This window comes from Neodiprion lecontei, chromosome 4, assembly GCF_021901455.1.
Source record: "Neodiprion lecontei isolate iyNeoLeco1 chromosome 4, iyNeoLeco1.1, whole genome shotgun sequence".
In the NCBI taxonomy this organism is placed as follows: domain Eukaryota; kingdom Metazoa; phylum Arthropoda; class Insecta; order Hymenoptera; family Diprionidae; genus Neodiprion; species Neodiprion lecontei.
Genome location: NC_060263.1, coordinates 575288 through 599749, shown reverse-complemented (window position 1 = coordinate 599749; position 24462 = coordinate 575288). Strand labels below are relative to the sequence as shown.

At 42.3% G+C, this 24462-nt stretch overlaps 1 protein-coding gene across 6 annotated transcripts in view; it reads left to right on the top strand.

The window, feature by feature from the left end:
• LOC107220528 overlaps positions 1-24462 on the top strand; it is a 186157-nt gene that overhangs the window by 51089 nt on the left and 110606 nt on the right. Inside the window, exon 1 of one of the 6 annotated variants that reach the window (XM_046736335.1) lies at positions 15496-16126. The exons of the other annotated variants lie outside the window; for them this stretch is intronic. The gene's annotated coding sequence lies outside the window, so the exon portion shown is untranslated. Of the gene's footprint in view, positions 1-15495; positions 16127-24462 lie in introns of those variants that run through there. 6 annotated transcript variants of the gene reach the window in all.

The following is a 24462-nucleotide window of genomic DNA, read 5'->3' as shown; positions in this document are numbered from 1 at the left end:
GGAGGTTCAACTACGCAAGCCGCACAACCACTTCTACCACCACCTGTATTGTCGTGGGTTCAAGCTCGGAGCTTTCCCCCCCCCCCCCCCCGTCCATCCCTCCCCCTTTTTCTCCCACCTTCGCCACGTCGTCGACACCACAACTCCCAGCAACCAACCTCCTCCTCCTTCTTTTTCTTCTTCTTCTTCTACGCCATGCCCTCGTCCTTTCGGTCCTCGTTGTTGCTGCTACTTCTGCTAGGCTACCGCTGCTGCCTCGTTTACCCCACACTTTTTTTTTTTTTTTTATTTTGCGAACTAATTGCGAGAGGTGTCGCGCTGCGCGCGCCCTATTAAATATTGCGGCCTCGCTGCTTCTTTACCTTGATCGTATATATGTATATATATACCTGTCGCTGTTTTGTTTTTTTTTCATCCACTTAGAATGTAATCTACTATGCATATAGGTATCTGGAATATCGTTTTATTGCTTGTTATACATAGGAAAATATCCTCACCATTTATTGATACAATTGTCGTTATACAATGCGAAAAAACTTTTTTTTCACGAATTCACTAAATATTGCCATGAAATATGGAAAAAGAAACGTTCGTTCAAATGAATGTCGTTTCATTTGTTAACACAAGTTTTTTCTCTATGATTGTAATGCTATTGAATCAAATGAATGACACTTCTTTCGCTATCTCCGATCGATATATTCGCCAAAATCAACAGATTCGATCTCTCGGGTCGTCGTCACTTCTTCCAAAGATGTGTGAGAAAATCGTTGTGTCTGAACGACGATTACAAATCTACGCTATAAAATTTAGTTTGATATTATAGATTGAAAGCAGTTGTTTGTTTATCAACCGTGAAATTATTTACCAGATATAAGTTAGTAACGTTAACGTAACGAAATATTGAAAATAAAATCGTTGTTTTAAAATCTTAGAACGAATTTCAAGGCCCTTAATTTCTAAAATCTGAATATCCTTTTTGCGTTTTAACATATATTGTTCAGGTTGAGACGATCCTACAGTTGCGAACTAATCATTTTTCTTAAAAATGAATCGTCAAATTAACGTTACGAACTTCACTCTCTTTAATTATTCATGGTCTCGGGTCACCTTATATTTTGTACTCTTTCACCGATGTACATGTATTCATATCCTTGATATAATTTCGCGGGGATCTCGACGTACCTGCAGCAGCAACAAGGCTGCATGGACGGGGTATATTATACGGGTTCTAACTTGGTTCGAATTGCACCGGACAATTCGAATTCTAACTAGGAAACTTTGCGTCGTCGAGCGACTGCTGCAAGCTATGCAGTCGGCAACTTTTCCACTTTTTAATCTTCTTCTTCCTTTTACCTTTTCTTTCTACATTTCGCTATTCTCTTTCCCCTCTCTCTCCTCCTCTCTCGCTCTCATTACTCCATCTCCCTTGATATTCTTTGCAACGACTGGATGACGAGAATCGTTCCTCGCTCGTTCTTCGCAGTCTTCGATCCCTTCTGCATTTGCATGTATACCTTGCCAATTGGAATCTCAACATGTCAAGTTCCTACGACGACCAAATTCAAGTCCCAAGAATCTTGTTTTTCACACTGCATACCAATCGTTCATTGGAGTCTTTCGGTACGACGAATTATAGAATATTTATCTATGTATCAAGCAGAGTTGCGGACGATTCTTTGTGTCCAGCATATTATTATTATTATTATTATCATGGGTCTCGGTGCTGAGAACTCGAGTGTTGTTTGGATAGTGTCGAAGTAGGGACGATAGAGTAGAATTTTCTTGTTTTCCAGACGGTACTTTTTATCCCTAAATTTTCTCTCCTTCCCCAACTTCTACTCGCCGCGTTGTAGCAACGTTGTTATTATTATACTAGAAAATTGTCAAATCCAAAGGCTAAAAAGTCGTGGCGAACGCTGCGGGAGGTGAACATCGCCCTGCGACGCTTTCGAAAGTTTCTCCAACAGCTAGCGGTGCTGGATTATACGTATACGTGTAGTTTTTGCAACTTCTCCGGACCGGGGAAGGGCTGAAGAATGTGAAAAAGGAAGAACGAGGAGGGATGGAAACGGGGAAAGTGTTGAAAGAGACGGAAGCTGGCTTTATAAAGGGCGGCAAATGGGGTTGGACGAGGAGAGAGAGGAGGCGGGTAACCATGGCAACTTTTGATTATATCTCCGGATGTATTCGCTCGGCCGATCCGCGCACAGAATTATCCCTTCCTCCCATCCTTCCGCCCACCCACCCCGAAACAAGTTTCAGTTTCTCCGAACGCTAACGCGAACGCGGGGGATTTGCCAACGGATCGACTCGACGACAGGGATCCAAACCGCGACACGAAAACGGAAAGGAAGGAAGAAAGGAAGAAAGGAACGAACTCCTCTTGGGGTCTCCTTCATATTATCCCTTGTAGCTTACACGTCTTCTCTCCTCATCCGCCTCGAAATGTTATTATTTCTCAATTCACGGATACGAGTTATACGGGGATAAGATATAAATACATTTGTACAATAAAAGAATTACAAGTATTTGTGGGTTATTTTATTTATTTGGTTTTTTTTTTTTTTTTTTCCATCTTAAACAATTATTATCGCCGTTTCGGGAATGAAGAGGCGAGAAGAAGAGGGTTTGTTGGTTCGTTGGTTGGGTACATAATAAAATATCTAAAATAGCCGGTGCTCGTATAATAAGCAATTTACATAAGCCGTTTCGATTCGAGTTTAATAACGGGCTGTCATAAAATAAACAAACTTTTTAATACTTGGAGCTCCTCCCTTATACCCGCGGCTCGCCGTCCTCTCCGCACCGACACAGCTTCTCCTCGCCCACCCCCGACCCCGACCCCGACACCCCCTCCTCTTCTGTCGCTCCGTCGTCTTCATCCATCCTGCCCATTGTCTGTTTATTAGCAAACTCTGGGTGAAACTTTTACGAGATAGAGGGAAGAGAGAGGAGGGGATGGGAGAAGACAAAATAAATAAAAATAAATAAATAAATAAATAACCAGCAACAACGACGACGACGACGGTGAACCGAGGAGCGAAGAAGAACCGTATGAAAAAAGAAGCAACGAAAGAAAAACAAAGTAAAATTGAAGGTAAAAAAATTTTTAAAAATAAATAAAGTTGAGATAAAAATAAAAATCCTGTTTAAATGGTACTTCGCGCTGTGTTCCTCCTCGTCTTCGTCCTCGTCCTGATAGATTGACTCGGTAAGAAAAGTTCCCGCTCTCGTCGTCGAAACAACACCTTCTTACGCGTAGCAGGCACACCTATATATGTATAATGTATGTACCTACATATCGTAATACTGCAGCAGAATCTACTTACTTAGCTTGCAGTGTTTCTTCTTCCCGATTTTCGTTTCCTTTACTCGATTTCGATTGTCCCGTTGTCATTCGAAATGTTCCGTAGTTTGCGTCACGCGTATTATTATTATTATTGTTATTGAAAGATCGGAAAAAAAAAGTATGACAGAGAAAAACGAATATTATTCTATCGAGCACCGATTCTTCACACAACCGAGAATAATAACTTACTACGTGTGCAGGGGTAGGTGTAACAATAAAAATGGACATCCTCGGAGAAATATTACATGCGATGAAAGTGGGGAGGATAAGTATTGAAAGCATCGTCGAATATATGTGAATATACATATTTTATTCATATATAATATATATGTAATGTATACCCTTGACCACATCTCTGTAATACATAGGTATAGGTACAACCCAGTAGTTGTACCTACGCCTCTTATCAGAGAACGGAAGAGAAATTTTATTTTAGATTAGACTGGTCACAGTGCCATTGTCGTTTCTTCGTCGTACAATGGAAACCGGGGGCGGATGGAGGGGGGAAAATAAAATTGAACGAAAATAATATTGGAGATTCGATTCGACGGCTCTACTGAGGATTTTCAAGTTTTTGTACTTTTCGATAAGATAAAAGGAATTCTTTCATGCCAACAGGTATAGATGATGATGTAAAAGGATTAGGTACCTTTGTGTTGAAGTATAAGGTATGGAAAAGCAGACGTCTACTTTGGGGTAGTAGCAATTATTTCCCCGCTCGCTGACCATACGCGCTCAAAGGATTTCCCATCCATTCGGAGAAAATACCGACTCTCTTAGGCATTAGTCGAAATTGCTAGCATTCGCTACTTTCATCCTTATAGGTATGCTTTTCTTCTTTCCTATTGAGCACCGTATACGTCTTCTTTTTTTATCGCTAGTTTGTCGCATGGTCTACGCTTATAACGATAAACGACGGAATTCCGTCGATAGCTGCAATTTGAAATTGCGGTACTCTATGGTTGATCGACGGTCGAATGTGACGGTATAATAAACATAACGCGGGGACTGAATTTTCGATAAAACGTTCATGGGAGAATCAGTTTTTTTTAAGTCCCGATCGCGCATTTTTTTTTTTTTATCCCCAAGGATCGTCTCGTCCTGGGATATTGTACCAATTTCAAATTTCTCTCAGTATCTGTATAATAAGTTGAGTTTGAAAGGGATGTAAAAAAGAAATTGGCGGTGATAAAAAATTCAGAGGTATATCGAGAGTTGTTACCCTCGACTTGTCTCTTTCTCGTTGTCTTGCTCTCTCTTTCTCTCGATTCTCGATACTGCAAAGACTGGAAGAAACTCTGGAGGAAGTGAAATAAAGACCGTAAATTCGAGTTTCGAAAGTCCGAATTAATTCGAAACAAAGTCCAATAGCAGCTCGTGCTTGAAAGCTCGGTAAATTCTGCGGACTTTATACAGTCGTTCGTTGCAACGGAGTCGATTTCTCCGACACGGAAGAAAAAGCAGATTAAAAAAAGAGCGAGAGAGAGGAGGGGGGGGGGGGATGTTTCTTGTTGCGAATTAAGCTGCGTGCCGCAGGGGCTAGACAATAAAATGATGCAATTAAACTCGGGGTAGGAAATATGTAGACACAACGGGTAGGTAGGTACCGAGCGAGCTTTCGCAAGAGCTTCTGCTGCCGGGGGTGAAAGAGAGGCGAAATGATGGAGCAATATAGAATCCTGAGCAGCGCGTTCTCATCGCCTTTCACTTTACTTCACTTTATTCTTCCGTCATTCCCTTTCATTCCCTCGACGAAAAGCTCGATTTTCCCTCATACATGCATAACTTACGTAGGTAACGCGTCTTACATGCTTATACATATACATATCTACGAACGAACGAACCACCGACGAGTATACAGATCTGTAAAATAAGGTAGGGTAGGTGATACGGTGTGTAGGTATGCACAAAAGGCCAGCCTGCACTTGTACCCTCCCTGACTTCGCTGCGGAGGCATCGGCGTCGTGGCCGGCGGTGAGGGGGTGATAACGATAACAATAACGATAACAATAGGAACGATAATGGCGCAAGGTTCCTTCGTTCGTCGTGCGGGACCTCGGCGAGTAGTCGCCTATTACCACAACGAAAGAAACGAACGCGAACGGGTCATCGATCTTTTTCTGGGACATTTTTATCGCGGAACCCCGTAAGTTTATCGCCGTGAGAGGGGGGTGGGGATTCTCGGTGTCGAGAGGAAGGGTGAAGAGCCCCAATCCTGGGGAACTTATTGCGTTATCTATAACACTGCTTGTCGTTGAAATAAGAAAAAAAAAAAGAAAAAATAAACCAACGACCAAGTAAATTTACAAAAATAACACTTGATTTAGAGCTCGTCGATTGATCGGAGTAATGAATTTTGTGAGATCAATTGTACAGGTTGTATGTAACGGAGTGATGCTGTGTGTTTCAAAATATTATAACCGTGACGTCGAATAATTCGTATCGGGTGATTCGCTTGAAAATTATTAACGAAACAGTATGATCTATTGTTCGTTGAAATTGGGCGAGCTATACGAGTTTGGTATTAACAAAAGGTCACTCTGTTTTTTTTTTTTGTTACTTAAACTGGAAGTGAAAGTCTTTTAAGCTCAATTTTTGCTTCGAATATTTTTTAAGCAATAATTTATAACTTTTTTTAAATATATTTTTTATGATTTTTCTGTCGGATGCATCAAGGAACAAGAACAGTAGCAATAACGATAATAATAATAATAGTAGTTTACAAGATTTCATCCCTCTCTACGCACCCAGGTGGCAGTCTTCTGATCAAAGTTGAATCAACTCGATTCGGTTATTGATTCTTGATTTCGTACGTTTCGTCACTTTGTATACCGGACTGTATAAAATCCGAGAGATCTTTAATTATTATCAGTGTTGGCCAGAGAAGTTGATGAAGAATTTTTTGCGAGTATACCTAGGCTTGTTGCAAAAATTTCAAGTATTACCTGACGGGTGTAGAGATTTGCAAAATTGCGAAGGCGCCCCATAATTAATCGACGAAACGGTGATACCGAATTCCGGGACCGTGGGGTGGTGGGAAACGTTCCCATTCCGCAAATTATGGATTCCACGACCGTAGCGCGTTGTGTGAGCCTCGAGCATCGGGGCGCGGCGCTCTAAAGCCTCGAGTCTTTGCAGCCTCACGCCCTCCCTCTACGTCGAGGGAAAGTTTCGGAGGGGAGGAAATCGGGCGGCCTCAAGTTATTGTGTGATTTTGCTTTTTCGAAACTTACTCGGCGTTCTCGTCGTTCGCATTGAATTTTTTCGCCGGAAGAGGAAGTACGTTTCAATGAAAATTAAACAGCGATGAAGAAGGAAAATTCACTTCGACAATGACGGCGACAGGCTGTGATTTTTCAGAGAAATTCTATTCTTTCGCGTCGTGTTATGTCGGCTATGGCGTATACTTTTGTCACATAAATACATTACTTATGGAATATCAGATAACGAGGAAGGGGGAAAGTGGACTTGAGTTGAATTGCGATAGGATGGAAGGGTCGCGATATCGAATTTTTAGAAAACGCGGATATTTAATTCGCAGAATAGTTTCAATTTCAGGTGAAACTATTCGTTTATCTTTCACTTATCAAATCAAATAGGTAATTAGTAATTAAGACAACGATGATAATTGATACCTTAATCGCGTAAATTGATATTTTACTGCGTCTGTCGTGGAAGTGAAAAGCAAAAACAAATTGTGAGGAAAAATAATCGATTCAACGTAGGATTCTGACGATTCTATACTTCGACTTCAAACATTTTGAAATTCCCCAAATCGGATCTTCGCATCCTACAAAATTCGATATCGCGAAACATTCTATCGTAGATCACGATTCTGCTTTTTCGCCACCTTCGACCGAGAAATGATATCTCAAACTCATCGTGGCAAAAGTTTTAAAAGGACAAATTATGCAAAACGTATGAGGGGAAGAAAAAAAAGTCGAGTTGAATTTCAGTCGCACGTAATCGTCGTCCTCGTGTATACGTGCAAATTTTTTCTAGGCATCCATGGTACACCTGCAAACCCGTCGCGCTGTTTTATCAGTGGTAGTATTTTCGTTATGTCGGGGTTCATTTGCCCGGCGGTCTTTCCTCCGCGCGTCACTCCGCTGGATGGTTTTAGCCGGTAGATCGAGCTTTCGCGAGCGGACTTGAGTTGTTTGTATTGTGCGGGGTTATCGACGGGGTTATTATTGCCTATTATATGAAATTCCAAAGCACAACGGCGCGAACCGCCGGCCGAAGGGTCGGAGGGTCGAAGGGTGGAGATAGATGCCCCCCCAGGTTTGCCGGGGCGACGCCGCCCTTCGCCTTTGGTGGCGGACTCTAATGTAACATCAATAATTTCGCCCTGCTGATGGATACCCTCGGCGCGTGCCGATTTTTCCCCTTATTCTTCCACCCCCCCCCCCTTTTTCACACTAATTGTAAGACAGGCTGGTTTGCATTTCCTTCAAACTGCCCTTCGTCCTGCTCCCTTTTGAATCCTGCCCTTGGGTAGGAATTAAGGGTGAAAATCCGCGTTCATTTATTGATTCCTCGATTTATCAACGCTCGTTAAGCTAACCTCGTTGTCGTGAATCAGCCAATGCAAAAATTTGCCAAAGGAAAAGAGACGCGGAAATCGGGATTGATAAAAACGTGACGGAAAGACGTTAAGAAAGAAGAAAAAAAAAATGACAAATAGTAGGAAACGCTGGTAAAAAGCTTCGACGACGAGGAGGAGTATTAGCAAACCGAGAAAATCTGACTCTCTATTGTTTTTATATTTTTCTTTTTACATCATAGCGCGACAACTCGAACAGAGGTAGGTAGATATTACTAAACATTTTACATCATTTTTTTTTCCACCGAAAAACTAAATATTTACTCTCCGGATATTATACATGTATACCTATAGTACTACGCGAAGCTGAGGAAGTGTTTCCTATTTCGAGCGATAATAAAAAAAAAAAAGGAGTATATAAAAAAAAAGCCTGAAATAAAGTCCAGTATAAAATATACGGGGGTTGTTTGCAGATCGCAAATAGGGCGGGGGTAACATGGAAAGCTTGTACACACCCTGCCCGTGTAACTACTTCATCCTGACTGCAGTGAAGTTTTGCGCGGCGAAAGCTGCCATCGCTGTTTGCTAGTGCATGTACATATATGCATGTATATTTATACGTTGCACACGTATGCAGTATAACACGTGTACCTGATACATACTGATACACACACGCAGAAATAGATATTTATGTACGAGTATTGGTAAAACTGAGTGCAAGTTACGTCGCTTATACGAATTAGCCCGTCGTTGCTCAGACCTTTTTGCTAATCAAAGGACGCATTTCGCTGATTAGAACGGCAGTCGGAGTCGTCGTTTTCGTTCTTTCGCGACACCCGAATTTTTGCCGTCTTATGCGAGATGTACGAGGTGTAGTACAGAACTTGGCGCAAGTACTAGCTGCACCCTTGTTACGTACGGGGCATTCCATGCCAACGCAACCAACGTCGGACCGTCACCGTTTGTGATTTTGTTATATTGTTCCAATTTTTAACCTGCCGTCCCATGTTACGTGTGAAAATGTTTAACCAACCGGTCATAGTAAGATGACCATTACTTATAATTTTTTTTTGAATCCTTCTCTGGAAAAAAAATACTTGAAACGAATAAGAAGGGAACACTGGTCGGCTCGAGGGCTAGGCGTGGAAAAAATTTTGACATCTTACTCAAGAATTTTTAGATTTTTTTTTGCAAACTTTTAAATTTTGGGAAAATTCTAAATAAAAGTCGGGACATTATTTTGAAATTCGGACGAATGCATAAAATTTTTTGAACAAAATCAAAAATTGTGACGGCCGGCCGTTGGTTGAGTTAGCGTGGAATGGCCCCTATATATAAATATATATCATTGAATATATAATTCGCAGAAGGTACAATATATGCGGATCGGCCGGGGGGTTGGTTATAAACGACGGGACGAGTGGATGTGCCGCTCCTCCTGCCGAAATAAAATCGCTTTTTCATATCCGCGTGCAGTCGTAGTAATACGTTTTTAAGGGAATCAGTCCGCGGAACAACCGCGACGCGGTGCCACTTCTTACAACTGCCTTTCTCTCTCCCTTTGTTCGCGATTTGCTCTCCTTCTACACCGCATATATACATATATATATATATATATATTTATACATATATATAATACCCAAGTTTTCGCTCTGGGAAAAATACTGACTTTGCAAGGCGCCAAAGTTTTTCCACTTTAATTTTTTTCTCTCTTTCAAACTCGGTCCCTTTTCCGCTCACCTTATTAGCTTCTTCTCCCGACGGATGCAAGTAAAGTAATTATTATACACGTTGGACGAACGACCTCGACGAAACGGCAACGATGCAAGGTTCAACTTAGCAATCTCGAAAGGTTTGAAAATCATCATCCAACCAAATATGTTTTTTTTTCTTTTTCTTCTTGTTAATGTTTCAAGAGAGTTTACAAATCACGTTTCCTACAGATTTCGGGTTCATTTGATATAGGATACGTATGTAAACCGTGTAGAACTTTTGTTTGTGAAATAAACTTTACGGCTGCATATATATCATCAGAATTTTTGCCGCGTAGGTACCTATGGTGTAATAAAGTTGGGCGGTATACACACGCGCATATATTATATATATATATATGTGTACGTATGTATATATACAAGGGTACGGAAAACGCACAGTCGAGGATCTATAGACGCAGGGAAATTGAATGTTTGCCTGCGGAGAAATTAAATCGTAGCTTGTGTCAACATACCGAACCTACGTAACGCCAGGCTCGACTCTCTCTCTCTCTCTCTCTCTCTCTCTCTCCCTCTCCATCGCTGCTGCAGGCATGAAAAGCAACAGCGAGCTTTAGTTTGCACTTTCTTTTTTTTTTTTTGTACTCTTAATACTCATTTCTCATCCCCCTTTGCCCTGACTTTCGTTCGTTTGTATATACCTGTATGGTGCATGGTTATGTACGCAGCCATGTACATTCGTCTGCACATAACGGCTATATACTTTCGTTTAATACGGGTGTGTAGGTATTATATAAATAGAGAAGTCAGGATTACGTAAAAAACGAGGTAGGGAAAAACTTGAAGTTCTCGTTTTCCCTCGATTAATCATGATCAATTCATTTTTACCCGTGGCCTCTTGTACTTTCCGCATTTTTCATCCCTTCGCATTATTTAAAAAAAATTTTTTCCTTTCTTTTGCGTCCTTTTTCAATCATTGTTCAATAATAAACGCCGTATTAAATCCATGCACGCACGCACACAGTGAGGATGAAAAAAACGGAGTTTGATCGTTAATCAATTAATGAAATCCGCTGCGGTACTATACCTATAGGCGGGTATAAATGTAAAAATGATTTTTTCACCCCGCCGTTTTTCACTTTCAATATAAAAGTCTCTCCTTTGTAATTTTTTAACTTTTCGTTTTGTTTCGTTTCGTTTCGTTTCTTTCTCACGTGGATTATTCCACACCTTTCTCTACACCCTACAAATTACACACGCATACCAGCTCGTTCAACCATTTCACGTCCCTCCCCATCCTATATAATAATTCGACTCGTCTTTTCCATTTTGTTATCAAAATCCGCGATCCGAAATCGCAGTATGCCTGCGATACCGCACCGACAGGGATGGGGAACGGCAAAATTTTTTACGGGGTGCGTGGCCGAAGAGTGTAAAGTTTTGTAATATACCTACGTATGTTTTACGTCATTGTAGAGATTAGGGTGTTCCTTAAAAAGGTAATTTTTGAATTTTTACCGGGTCACCCTGGAAATCGGTTCCAAACAATTCAAAAATAATTCCATCGTTTTATCGCTTTTTTTTATCCCAACTCTAACCCGTGCCCGCAAGAGGGTGGATTTCTCCATTTCACCCTTTCAGGCGCACATTGAATGTGCCAAATGGAATTCGGGAAAATTTTGTACAGAGTGGTTTCTTGGGTTACTGATTACAAATCTGGACTCGAAATTTGAAAATTCAAAATGGCGTATCCGACATGGCGAACCAAAACCGAAAAAATAATTCGCTTTCGATAAACCTTGGCATTCGGGGGCTCGGGGGCAGCATCCAGTGATTTTTGGGACTTTCGTCCGCCATGCTGGATCCGCCATTCTGAATTTTGAAATCTCGAGTTCAGATTCGTAATCAGCGACCCAAGAAACCTCCCTGCACTAAATTCTATCGAAATCTGTTACGTATAAGGTTCAACGTGCCCCTGATTGTGAAAAGGTTAAATGAGGACTTCCACTCTCCTAAGGGCAGGGGTTAGAGTTGAGATAAAAATCTGGAAAAACAAGGGAATTTTTATTTAATTATCCATACCGTAATTTGGGGGTCGAACCGGTCAAAATTAAAAAACAACCTTTTTTTTAAGAACCACCCCGGCATACACGCATGCATTTGTACATACGTATGGAAATAATTGAATATCGAAAATATTTGAAAACCGCAGCAGCACCACCAGCGGCAGTGGCATCGGCAGCGGCAACAACGCGCCTCCCAATTCCTCCCGGTAATCCGCTTGACCAATTTTAATTTCGTTCCTACCCCAGTACCTACGGTGTGTGTCGTATTATAGGCACACAGGCGTTATATTCTCCACGTACGCGTCGCACCCCCTCGCCTCGCCTCTCCTATCGCAACGCCCAGCCCTGCGGTTGTTGGAAACTGGTAGCAATTTGTCGCGTTTTACTCGCACTTCCCGCCCTCCGACCGCCGCGCGTTGGAGAAAACCCGCCGAGGGATGAGAGGGCGCGACGGGTTCTATAACGAGGGAGGGACTCCGCGTCTCGCATAAGGTGGCACGCATCTCTAATTTTCCAGGTTAGAACTACAACGAGACGACGAGGCTCGTCTTTGCCTCCGGTATTTGTTAGTTACCCTCTCTATGCGTGTGTGTATGTATACCCACGTATGTATATTCAAGGCGCAATACAATCGCGCGCGATGCACGACCTCCTGCGCGTATTACTATCCTACAGCCTCGTAATATCCGTTTCCGTTTCCCACTCGCCCACCTCGCCGTGCAACCAGACCGCCGTTGAAAGCGACACGCGTATACGTGTATACACGATGCACGGGTTCGTGACATCAAACCGTGCGACAAGCGGCCGTATCTACCAACTTGCAAAGAATAAAGAGAGACTTCGTAAACCCGACTCTGTGCGCGCTCAAACAGTGCAGTTTGACGTAATTTTGCACTGTGCAGTCTCGGTTTCTTGACTTTTATATATACAATATGTGTTGTATTGAAATGATACAGAAGCGAGTAAGAAACTGAAGTTCGAGTATATTGTAATGGAAACGAATTATAGGATATGAGAAAAAGGTTATTCACTTTGCACAGGTCTGTTAATATTAATGAATAACGACATGATATTGAAAGAGAGCCGGTACAAAAAAAAAGAAAAAAAAGAACAGTTTATACAGAGTTACTGATCTTAGCTTCTCTTCTCTTCTCTTCGTTTCTCATCCCGTCAATTTCTCTCTTTCCGTACCAGCATTGGCGGACCAGCTAACGGTGTGCTATTTCTCACGACAGTCGCCCACGCTTCTCCATTTTTCGCGTAGCTCCGAGCTCTGCAATTAAAGCTGTAGGCGGGAAGGGCAGGGAGGTAAAGGAAGGTTAGGTTAAAAGGCTTCGACGTTAAATACATACGGTACGTAACCTGTAATCGAAATTAGGGGGGAAAAAAAATAAATACTCTGCTAAGCAAACGCTTTTTGCGCGTTACTTTTTACGTGTTACGTTTTTTTCCTTCATCGTTCAAATCTTCAACAAGTCGATGAAGCTAACTAATTTTTTCGTGCTACGCATTGCACAAGGACGAGTAAATCAAATCGATCGTGCACTCTCTCTCTGTTTGCTAAAATTCAACAAAGTAGGTCATACCTACTATACGCGTGTGGTACGCTAGAATGAATGGACGTCGATCGACGGAATAATTAGTAACCATTGTCCTTCTTCTTCTTCTCCTTCTTCGTCGCCTTCTTCTCACCCCTCTCGCGAAACTCACGAAACTCACGAAACTCGTGAAAGGGAGGTGAATTAAGCCGCACCTGACGTTTTCGACCGCGCATCGCACGTGCTCTACCCTTGACGGTTCTCCACTTGCGATTGGTGACCCTCTGCATCCCGCACAGGTTGGGGATGAGTATAAAGAGGAGAAGAAGAAGAAGAAGAAGAGGAGGAGGATGAGGATGAGGATGAGGTACGAGGTACGTAGGCGGTGCCGCGTGGAGGACGCGCACGCACGCACGCAGGGTGAAGGGTGAGGGGTGGAGGGCGGTTAGGCGAGTGAGGGTAGCGCGCGAGGTGGTAGCGGCAGTACGGCGGGGGTGCGGGTCGATACGCGCAGCTCTCGCACGTCGGAGGCAGGCAGGCAGGCGGGAAGGAAGGAAGGAAGGAAGGAAGGAAGGAAGGAAGGAAGGAAGGAAGGAAGGAAGGAAGGAAGGAGAGTCGGGCCGTGGGCACGCCGCGGCCCCCCGAGCTAAGCTCTCCTCTCATTCCGCCGTAAGCCCGCACTTCTGGCACATCCACCAGCCACCTGCACCAACCACCACGAACCGCAACCGCCCCCCCCCCCCCCCTCCCAGCCCCACAGACATCCAAACACCCCGCATCGCATCCACCGCACCGAACTAAAACACCATCGCCGCCACCATAACCATCGCCATCGCCATCGCACCATTGTCGTCGTCGTCATCGAGTGTGCCGTCTCACTCGATATCCACCACAGACAACAACGATAACAACAACGACAACAACAACAACAAACCCCGTCTCTATCTGGCGCTGCAACGAAAGGCCCAAGTCCCTCCCTCCCTCTCTCCCTCCCTCCCTCCCTTTTCATCCCCCACCCCCGCCCCCAACCCCCCATCCCCGAAACCCCAACCATCCTCGCGGAGGAGAGGAACCAACGGGTGTCATTCGCAAAAGGCGCTTATTCATACGTAACTCATTCTTCGAGTCGAGTGTATAACGAACGGCACGAGCCACGACTACGAGATGTAGTACTGCCATGATTTCGGAGTAGGCGGAGGGTGGCGTAGGCGCGAGATGCGCAGGCGGCAACACCGGCGGTCATCAGTGTCAATTCAAACATCGAGGATAGCCCCCGGCTGGATGTACCAGTAGTTGTGAGCTTTCCGATAAGTACGTAGCTGCTTCGCGGAGGTTTGTGATTGTTGTGACGGGGTTGTTGTTCGTTGTGCCGTCGCTCGTGAGGCCTGTGCGCGACGATATTACTTGGTTCGTCGGCCGTTTCGTCATTTATCAAACATTCCCTTTGTTGTTCTCTGTTCGTTTCATGTGTCTTTCTCTCTATCTCTCTCTCTCTATCTCTCTCTCTCTATCTCTCGCGCACGCGATATTCACAACGTTACCTTTATCGCACACGTCACAATCCCAAGGGGATGAGAAGGGAATATCAAAAGGTGTGTTCCGTATGAAATTGTCGTTACTACCGATCTCTGTACTGGATAATATACTCGTAAATTTGCGTGTGTGTCTGTACGTACCTACCTGTTATCTGGAGAAACAGGATTATAAATCGTGATACGTGTGCGTAGCTTTTGCAACAGTGTGGTGTCGTTTCAAAGTTTTTGTTCTCTCCTTGTATTGAATACCTGTGGCCTGCGTGTATAATTTCGTCGTTTGTTTCCCATCGTTGAAATATATAATTATACAGTGATGGTTGGAATGTGTGAAAAAAGGAATGAAAATAAAAATAAAGAAAAGTAAAAACAACAACGAATGAAACCCGAAAGATATATATATCTCTTGAATATAATGATTTGGTGCATGAAAAAATTATGGTTGACATCGACGGTGAAGAAAAGTGCGGATCATAGGTGAAGTTGGTGACATGTACGATGTTTTTCATTCTCGGTACAGTTTCTGTCATTTCGTGCCTATAAATGACAACGTCGTGCTAGTTTTGCCCTTAGCGAGTCGAACTGCAAGGATTTTGCAATTTCTGTTCGCAGCGTCGTCCTTTGGTCAATGAATTAGCGATCGGTGTGTGTTGTTATTGTTGTTGTTGTTGGTGTTGTTGTTGTTATTGTTGTTATTATTATTATTATTATTATTGTTATTTCAGCTTTTGCGGTTGCGGGGGTAAAAACTGTGCAAATCATTCGATTGCCGTCGTCGTCATCGGTCGCGACGATAAAGTGGCACGTAAACTGTGGCGTCTTCGTTAACGCGGATTTAATGAAAATGTCAGGAGCAGTGAATGATAACAAGATAATAATTATCAACACCGACGACTAAACAAAGAATAAGAACGACTTTTATCCGCACGGTGAAATAAAACTGCACGTATCTACCGCGAAACGTAGTTAACCGATGCTTGCGGATATCTTCGACGACGATGTCCGTCACCGTCTGACGTACCAGTCCAACGTCGACTTTCCGACGCCCCGGTCATGCGGATCTTCACTTCCGTTTTATCTCTACCCAGTGGACGGTGAAAGACGGTATAATTGATCGGGGGACAGGAATCGTTTCACGAATACGACATATCACTGTTCGACGGACAATTAATTACTCTGTGTTGCGTGTTTTTAAAGTCTTCTTGCGAGAGTCAACTGTCTGCCATTTATGGCATTTACGATAAAGAAGATAAATTACAGATCAAAAAAAGAATCGTGTCGCAGTGTTGTTTTGTCGTCGTTGTGCGCCGTGTTATTCGACGAACTTGAATCATTAGTGAGTTACGGGAAGATGAGGAAGTCACATACGTTCTTCGCATCAAGGTATTTACATGCATCATTAGAGAGATTAATCTTTACACCCTGATATAAGAAAGATATTTAACAAAAATGATTTTGAGGCCATGGTTTTTAAAATTGGCTGGATTTTCAGTCACAGTGTTATAGTACATGTCTTCCCGATCAAAAGTTCTCAACGACACACGTCTCAAAAATCACTAGCTTCCGAGACGCTGGCTTCGGAAAGAGGTGTGTGGATTTTTTAAAACCTGTGGATTACGAGATTTTTACGGATTACAAAGCTTCAAGGGGGACTTGAAATCAAATACATCACTCAAAAACCGTACAACCGATTCGCAGAGACTCCGCAGACGCGTGAAAAACTTGAAAAGACGATTATCGAAAGAGTCGGAGGGTCTCGTTCTTCGCGCGAAATTCGCCGTTGCAGCTCCTTTCGGTAAACCGGCGAGTTGACGGATAGAATCGATGCATCGATGGAATAAACCGCAGCTTCCTGCCTATCTTTGATAATCAGCCGTGCAGTCTTTTCAGTGATTGGGTTTGATTTCAACCCCCTTGAAGCTTTATAATTCATAAAAATCACGAAATCGATAGACATCAAAAAAACTGGACACCCCTCTTCCGAAGCCTTCGTCTCGGAAACTAGTGATTTTTGGGATTTGTGTCGATGAGAAATTTTGATCGGGAGGATATGTACCATAGTGTAACAAAAATCCAGGCAATTTCCATAAGGGTTCTGCCGCGGGCTCCTTTACTATATATTCACGTGTAACGTATCGCGTATAATGTAACGAAGAATTGCGTCTCGGTTCCACCGTCGCGTGACGACGACGCGTTGCGTTCTTACAAGCTATCGCCTCCGCGGGTTTATTAAAATTTCTATCCCACGTTATTTCATTCTCTTCCTGCTTCCCGCCACGCTTACGTTAGTCGCATGTAGGTACAACACATACCTGTACGATATTAAACGAGTAATAAAAACTGTATCAAGATATGAATCAAGTTCTGTGTACGCGCGGAGGTCTTTTTTCCTCTCCTTCTTAAACCCCGTACTTTATTCGCTTTTCTTATTCTTTATTATCTCCCGTTCGTGAGAGAGATAAATTGACGGTGCTGCTACGAGAAAAAGAAAAAAAAATGAGCGAAACTACAAACCTCGTTAGAAAATCGCACAACGCGAGAAAGAAATTACTATTATTATTGTCCATTTTTCGCCCGGAGCTGTATATATGCATATAATGTATATAACCTAAGCCAGCGTATATATATATATATGTATATATATGTAATACAAAATCAGTCTGCACGTATTACTTACGTACACATACCTACACTTTAAACACAAGGCTCTTCGTTTTTCTTTCTCCCTTTTTTTTCAGTCAGGTATACGTACGTAAGTTATTACTCAAACGTCCTGTAGCGCAGCTTCTTATCTCCGTTCGTTAATTTTTCTCTTAGTCCTGTTACGCGCAACTTTGTAGGTGTAGTTATACCTTGGCAGGCTATGTGCATGTACATATTACGTATCAGCACTCTGGAAAGAATATCACTCAGCTCTGCGAGAATTTTTATTTTTATTATAAACGAGAGGGGAGCGCAGCCGCCGATTATTCTCTTTGGAAGTCAAATTACTTCTCGAAAACAACTTTTTCTTCGTCCGTCGTGCCAACGTTAATACACATACGTGTACGTTGCGAGGGTGTTGTATCATACTGAAGCAAATTCGATGACAAGGTATCATTTGCAGCCAGCGAAAAATACCCGACAAGTAGGTAACTGTAAAACTAGAGTTTTAGTAGCTAAGTAGAAATGGGAAGGGGAAAATTTGAAGGGAAAGAAGGAGAGGAAGAAAAAGTTGAAATTGAGGAATGAGGGGGGTTAAAAAACGTAGAACAGAGAGCGAGCCTGCGGGTTAACCAGCAATGCGTAAAATTGCAGACCGCGTTATATAATGTATGAGGGTTATAGAGTCCCGCGTTTCGTTGATTCAAATTCCACGCCGTTTCTCGTGCTCGTGGTTCCGCCCCTCGAGAAACGTCAAATTCAGACGAGATAAAACCTCGAAGGTACCTGGTACGTGGTCCGCGTACGAAGCTAATCGGTTGCCAGGGATGAGGAAGCAAACGTCGGGTAATTTACGTGCACGAGCGGCAGCGGCGGCGGCAGATCTGCAGATTTATTATCTACGTTATACGTATATATTATACATTCACTTTGGGGAATTTTTAGCTCCTCGATGAGCTGGTTTTAATGCCTGCAGTGCAGCGTGTCGGTTACACGGGTCTGCTACCAAAAAATTGCACTGGTTGTTTTTTTTTTTTTAATACCGTTTCTTATAGATTTTTACTCAGTTGAACCGGGAAAAATACTCAAAAAATTCCATTGCGTTAGATTTTTTTCTTGAACTCGTGCTTGTAGTTTTATTTAGAGCGAAGCTCCCCGTTTAACTCGAAATCTCATATCCTATTCTTGATTCTAAAAATCCAGTGCAAAAGTGATTTCTTACTGTTATTTAATACGTACCAGAGTGAGACTCGAGAATAAATACATGCGGGAAAACGGAAAATGGAAACCGGAAGTGTGTTCGGAGACGTATCAAACAGAACATGAATAGGTTTCGTAGGGAAAAAGAATGAACGCGGAATGTTAAGAACATTTCATGAAAAAATTGATCGTTTAATTTTATAAGAAATATTGTTTAGTTCATCGTAATGAAATGGTGATTTTTTCGTTACTGTTGTGCTTTTTTTTCAATGCAAACACCTTGTATTCTGCAAAAATACCGTACGCGACGGAGGGATATGGAAGTCACTTTTGGATTCAGCAGACTCGAAAATATAACGTTTACCGAAAAAATCCCATGCGACTGAAGTAAAATATGTTCTTGCAGACCTGTGTTATTATCAGAGAGAAAGAAGACGAGTAGAAACTCGACGGCGACAATTTTCGTTTTCGTCGAAAAGATTTCCTTTCCTCTCCTTTTTTTTTTTTCCTTCAATGAAACTTTGGAAAACGCGTCGAGTGTGCAGCAATGCTGGCCAGAAGTGCCTGTAAAAATAAAAAAACGGCGCCGAATTACTACTACCGTTTTAATCAATAATACTTTACGAGATGTCGTTAAAATCCTGCAGAGTCTCTCCGCTCCCCTCGATTCTCTCTAACCCATAATTCACTTTACGGATTTTACGACCTTCGACGAAAAAACTAACGATTCGTAATATCGATCTTGGACCTTAACCTCGCGACCGCCCCTCCCTTCATTCGGTTTTTAGAAAAATCTCGTTTCAAAAAATGTCGCGTCGAGAGGATCTTGACGAGTTTACCGTGTTCGATGTCGTAAACTCCGACGACGTTTGGTTCCTTCGATATAATCAGCCTGTAGCTCGTGGCGGCGGCGGCCCGTACCAAACTGAATTTACGACTAATTGCTCGTTATTTCAATAAAATAGCTAATTCATGGGTACTCAACGAGGCGTTTATTACAGCATCAAGGTGACGCAATGATTCTATTAACGTCCTTCTAACGAACAACACAAAATTACTTCCCTTTGGATCGTTTATCGCGATAGAAGGAGGAGGAGAAAAAAGGCGCGGAACGCACGCCTAGGACGAAACTACTGATCCATGCATGCTTCGTCCTCGATCATTGATAAATTTCGACAAACTTCATCCGATTGCGGTTCAAACAAAAAAAAAAAAAGGAATTTCGATTTTTCTCGGTTATCATTTTATTACTATTACTGCAAAGAACTGTATTAATGAGTATCGTATACAGGAAAAATTCAAAATCTATTTCACTCGATACTTTACTCGATTCGTCGCACGTCCTGCAGGATCCTCCCCCGTCTCGAGAGCGAACGCCGATCTTGATCCTTCGTCGGAGATCGACGGCGGCTGCAAATAAGAGACATCGTCTCGAGCCTTCGTCTTAGGGACCGCCTTTCCGTCGTTGCAGCAGTTATTCTCTTTCGCGTATTCGAGTCTGCAAGAGGGTTCGAAGAATCGTGCAGAAAATATTCACTCATCGACTGCACAATATATAATATTGTGATATAAGCACGATATTCGATCGACAAAATACATCGAATCAAATTACAGTGAAAAAGAAAGAGTTAGTATTGTAACCGTTAGGGGTGTGCAAAAATTCTTGACGGTTTTTTTTTTCTGATCTTTCATAATTTTGTCCTGTATCCAGGTTTTCAAAAGCTTCTTCAAATCGGGTTTGGGATCTGTGATTTTTTTTTAACTCATTGGGGAGCTGATTAAAGCAGCTAATAACCATAAATTTAAAGATTTTTTATCCAGTATTTAATCTGGAGTAAGGAATACTGAAGTTCTTGCTCCTGGTCTTAGAGTTATACTTGCTGTGCATAACGCTTAATTCATTATAGCATTGGGCAATAGTTTCGATTCGTTTCGATACCGATTATCTATTTTGAACTGATTTAAAACTATGAGAAAAAATTGGTACAGACTCGTTCAATTTCACGCCGCAATTAGTCGATATTTTACTCTGACAAGATTGTTCGACTGCAATCCCACCGCGACAATTTTATTTATTTATTTTTTTTCTTATCGCATCGGTATTATTGATTATTCAGTTTTTCAACGTTGCACTGATATTGATTTCGATAAATACTGGAATACGGACTGCAGTTGAGAGTAAAAAAAAAAAATATCTGTGAAATCGGACAATTTCCTACTAAATTTATCATCGTTCTTTACACGGCTTGAAATAGCAAATCGATGTCCATGCTTTCTCTTTTGTTTTTTAGTTACATTTCTAAGGCAAACACCGTGAGTTACTAAGGTAACAATTTGACCGACACTCGTCTTGCGACCATCTTTTTATACGTATAATAAATGAGGAAAAAAGTATTGCTTTTCAACTGTAAAACAATCTCCTGAAAATGATGACTCAATCTTGGATCCCGCGGGTTTTTCTTTCTTCCCTCGCGCAAAAGGGTGACAGGCGACAGCCGGGAACCCGAAGCCTTGTCCGTCTCTCTAAATATCTCTCGCCCTCTCTCTGTTTCTCTTTCTTTCTCTCCGCGACGTTGTTTTCTCCACCCTGCAGCAGGCGGCGCAGCTATAAGCTACAGCTTTTTCGAAGGGTTCCTTCTTCACCCTTTGCGCGACCAATTATATATACCTCCTTCTCTTCTTTATATTAAAAACTTGGTACAAAAAGACAGTCGCCCTTCGCCCTTCGCCACCCCCTCGGCTCCAGGAAAATACCCCAGGGGCTCCCGAGGAAATTAAACTCGAGTGTTTGGATACCTTCGAACACCCGCTGAGGCTCCAGCTGGTTGAGTCGCGATACTCGCTAATCCCCCTCGTTTTCTTTAATTTATCAGCTGCCACGTGTGCCCCGCATATTATATATATACATATATATATATACATAGGTTATACACGTCAGATTTTGAAGCTCGTTTTTGTGCTGCGCCGTGAAAAATTCTTCAGTATCGTTCGAGTTTTCGTTTATCCCTGAATTGTTTCTCAGACATGTGATCGATATGCAATCGCATCGTTGGCGTTGCTTTGATCATCGTTATCGCCTCTTTCAGCTTCACCGTCACGGTTATATGTTCTTGTTGTTCTTGCTGCCGCGGTGCTCGTTGTTGTTGTTGTTGTTGTTATTTCCGCGTTATCTAATACTCTACGCGCACACTCCCCGTCATGCGTAATTAATATTCAATGCGGCCGGAAGGCCTTGGTAGACCTTGATGTCCCTCGTTCACCGACACCTTCCAACAACCTCATCGTATCCCGTGTCTCATAACTCTCTGCTTACTTTCTATCGAAACCGGTCGAATAACACCGGCGCCGATAATCCTCTTAATTATTCAACGGTGAAGTCTATTATACACATATATGTATGCGTAAGTGTAAAGGCTCGAGAGGCTGAGACCACCCTGACTTCGTAGACCCGCGGCAGCATCTCCCGGAGTTCCTGATAATTTATGCAACAACACCACCACCCTCGGCTGGATCTTCGAGACGACGGGTGGTTGTTTGGTTCTCCTCTGTCTCTTGTTGTATTCACATACTTGCACACAGCAGCGTATGGGTGAACACGCCGTCGCGTCAGACGGATCATCGGGATATAAAGATTCAAGCAGAACAGGTGACACTGAAGGAAATTGAGTTTTGAGCCTCGGATCGAACAGCACGGCTGTCGGTTTTCTTCGGGGATCGATGAAGAATTCTTCTCGTCGAACGAAAATCCCCGCAGTCTGTCCTTTTCGTATTTCGTACGGCACTGCAGTGTATTTGTATCGTATCGTGCATACATGCATGTAGCGTATATCTGTGCGTATTGGAGAATATCGCGGAGATTCGATCACGCGTACATAATGCAAGAATCAGGGATCGAACCAGATTTCAGTATCGCCACCGGCGTTACAGCAACCCTAGAACCGGGACCCGTTAATGGGATTCATTAATTAATTAATAACAGGAGCCCCCACCCCCAACCCCCCTCCTATTCGGAAACCCTGTCAGAACGAACCCTTCCGAATTAGGCACGAATCAATATTCCCAGCTCCTATATATATACACACGTATATACATATATATATATATATATATATATATGTATGGAGTTGAAATCGTCAACGTCGTCCTAGATACTCGTAGTCCTGCCTACGAATCTTCCAAGGAAGAGTAATTATATATTAATCGTCCCGGAGTGCGGAATGCTTGTGTGAAATTTGGTAGACAGGGATGGAGGGTGAGGTAAAAATCATCACCGAAAACACACGTGTGTAAGTACACGTGGACGACGGTGCTTCTCGTGAATGATAACACTGGTCAACAAAATTTTGTAACGAGGAAGGTGCTTACCAGTTTTTAAAAACCTGTCTACCCTTTTTATAATATCATATTTATTTTCATTCAATCGGGTCTAATTTTTGTGTCACATCTGCTGCCAGTAAAATTGAATGTTTATCGTTTTGACTTACCTTGTTTTGATACAGGGTGTTTTTTTTTTTTTTTTATTTAGTAAATGGAGGAGACGACTATGGATGAACGATCACATTTGTCGTTTCAGTTCGAGAGTTTATTTACTTTAAACAATCGTATATTTATCGCGGTACGCGGCATATATCAAACACTGTATTCTTGGTAAAACTGAAAACAACATCATATTACGATAAAACTATTCGTATCTAAAATATTCTAATATCAATTCTATTGTGTTAAACATTGTTCCTAACGTAATCGATTGAAAGATTTCACGTTACACGCAAAAAGCGAATTATGGTCGACCGTTGCAACACGAAGAATTTTGAGTAATCTCGAATTGAGACTGTTTCAAAAATCATATCCTAGTAGTTTCGGTAGACTAATAAAGTTTGGAGAACTTTTGAAATCAAGAACCTCCCCGCTCGGCATTTGGGCACGATTCGCGATTTCAGTGAATGATTTGTTCAAGTTGAATTAAAGATATCAGATATGTGAAAATTTTCATCTTTTTTTGTGCCATGGATTATTGTAGAGTAGACGGGTTAAATGGGCGATGTACGCGTTTATATAGGATCACCGCGATGACCGCAGACTTTATATATTACGCAACTCGCTAAAAGTTATTCTCCGCCAAGAAGAATTATGCGAGGCAGCTGCCGCCGACGATGCCGAGCCAACCAGTAGCCGTTGGTTACCTTCTCGACGGCATGGCTGCTGCTGCCGCTGCCTCTCAGCTTCCATCCCCTTTTATCTCCCCTCTGCTATTCGTCTTCCCGCACGATTCTTGGCCGAAGGAACAATTCCTCGGCGCTCGATCTCGATAATTCCTCGTTTTTCTATATATATACATGTCTTAATTGCTTCTCCCTCACCCCATTCTACGTTCTCTCACTCTCCATTACCCGAATTTATTATTTCGCCGATATACAGCGGAAGAAGGATAACAGAGATTTTTGATTTTAAATAAGACATTCTACCTATGGTCGAGTTCAACACGCGTGCCAAATTACTCATGCTGTTCTCTGTTGTATTCTTGTGTATACCGTGCGAATTATGCGTATTCGAATTCTGTCAAGATTCAATTATATATGTGTGTATAGAAACCCACTTCGTATTCTAATATCAGGTATTCGTGACGGCTGTGAAGTATAAAGAATACGAATTTACAGCAAACAATCGGTTGAAAAAATTATAAAAAGAACAAAGCGAATAAGTAAAAGAGAAATGACGGTATGAAAGCTGTATGTTTTCCAATGCCACGAATAACACCGATACGTACATATATATATACATATTAGGCCGGTTCTTTTTAAACTTCTTTTTTATTTTCCTTCTTACGTACCCTTCGAAAATTTTGTTTTTAGCCTGAAACGAAGCCTCGTGAAACC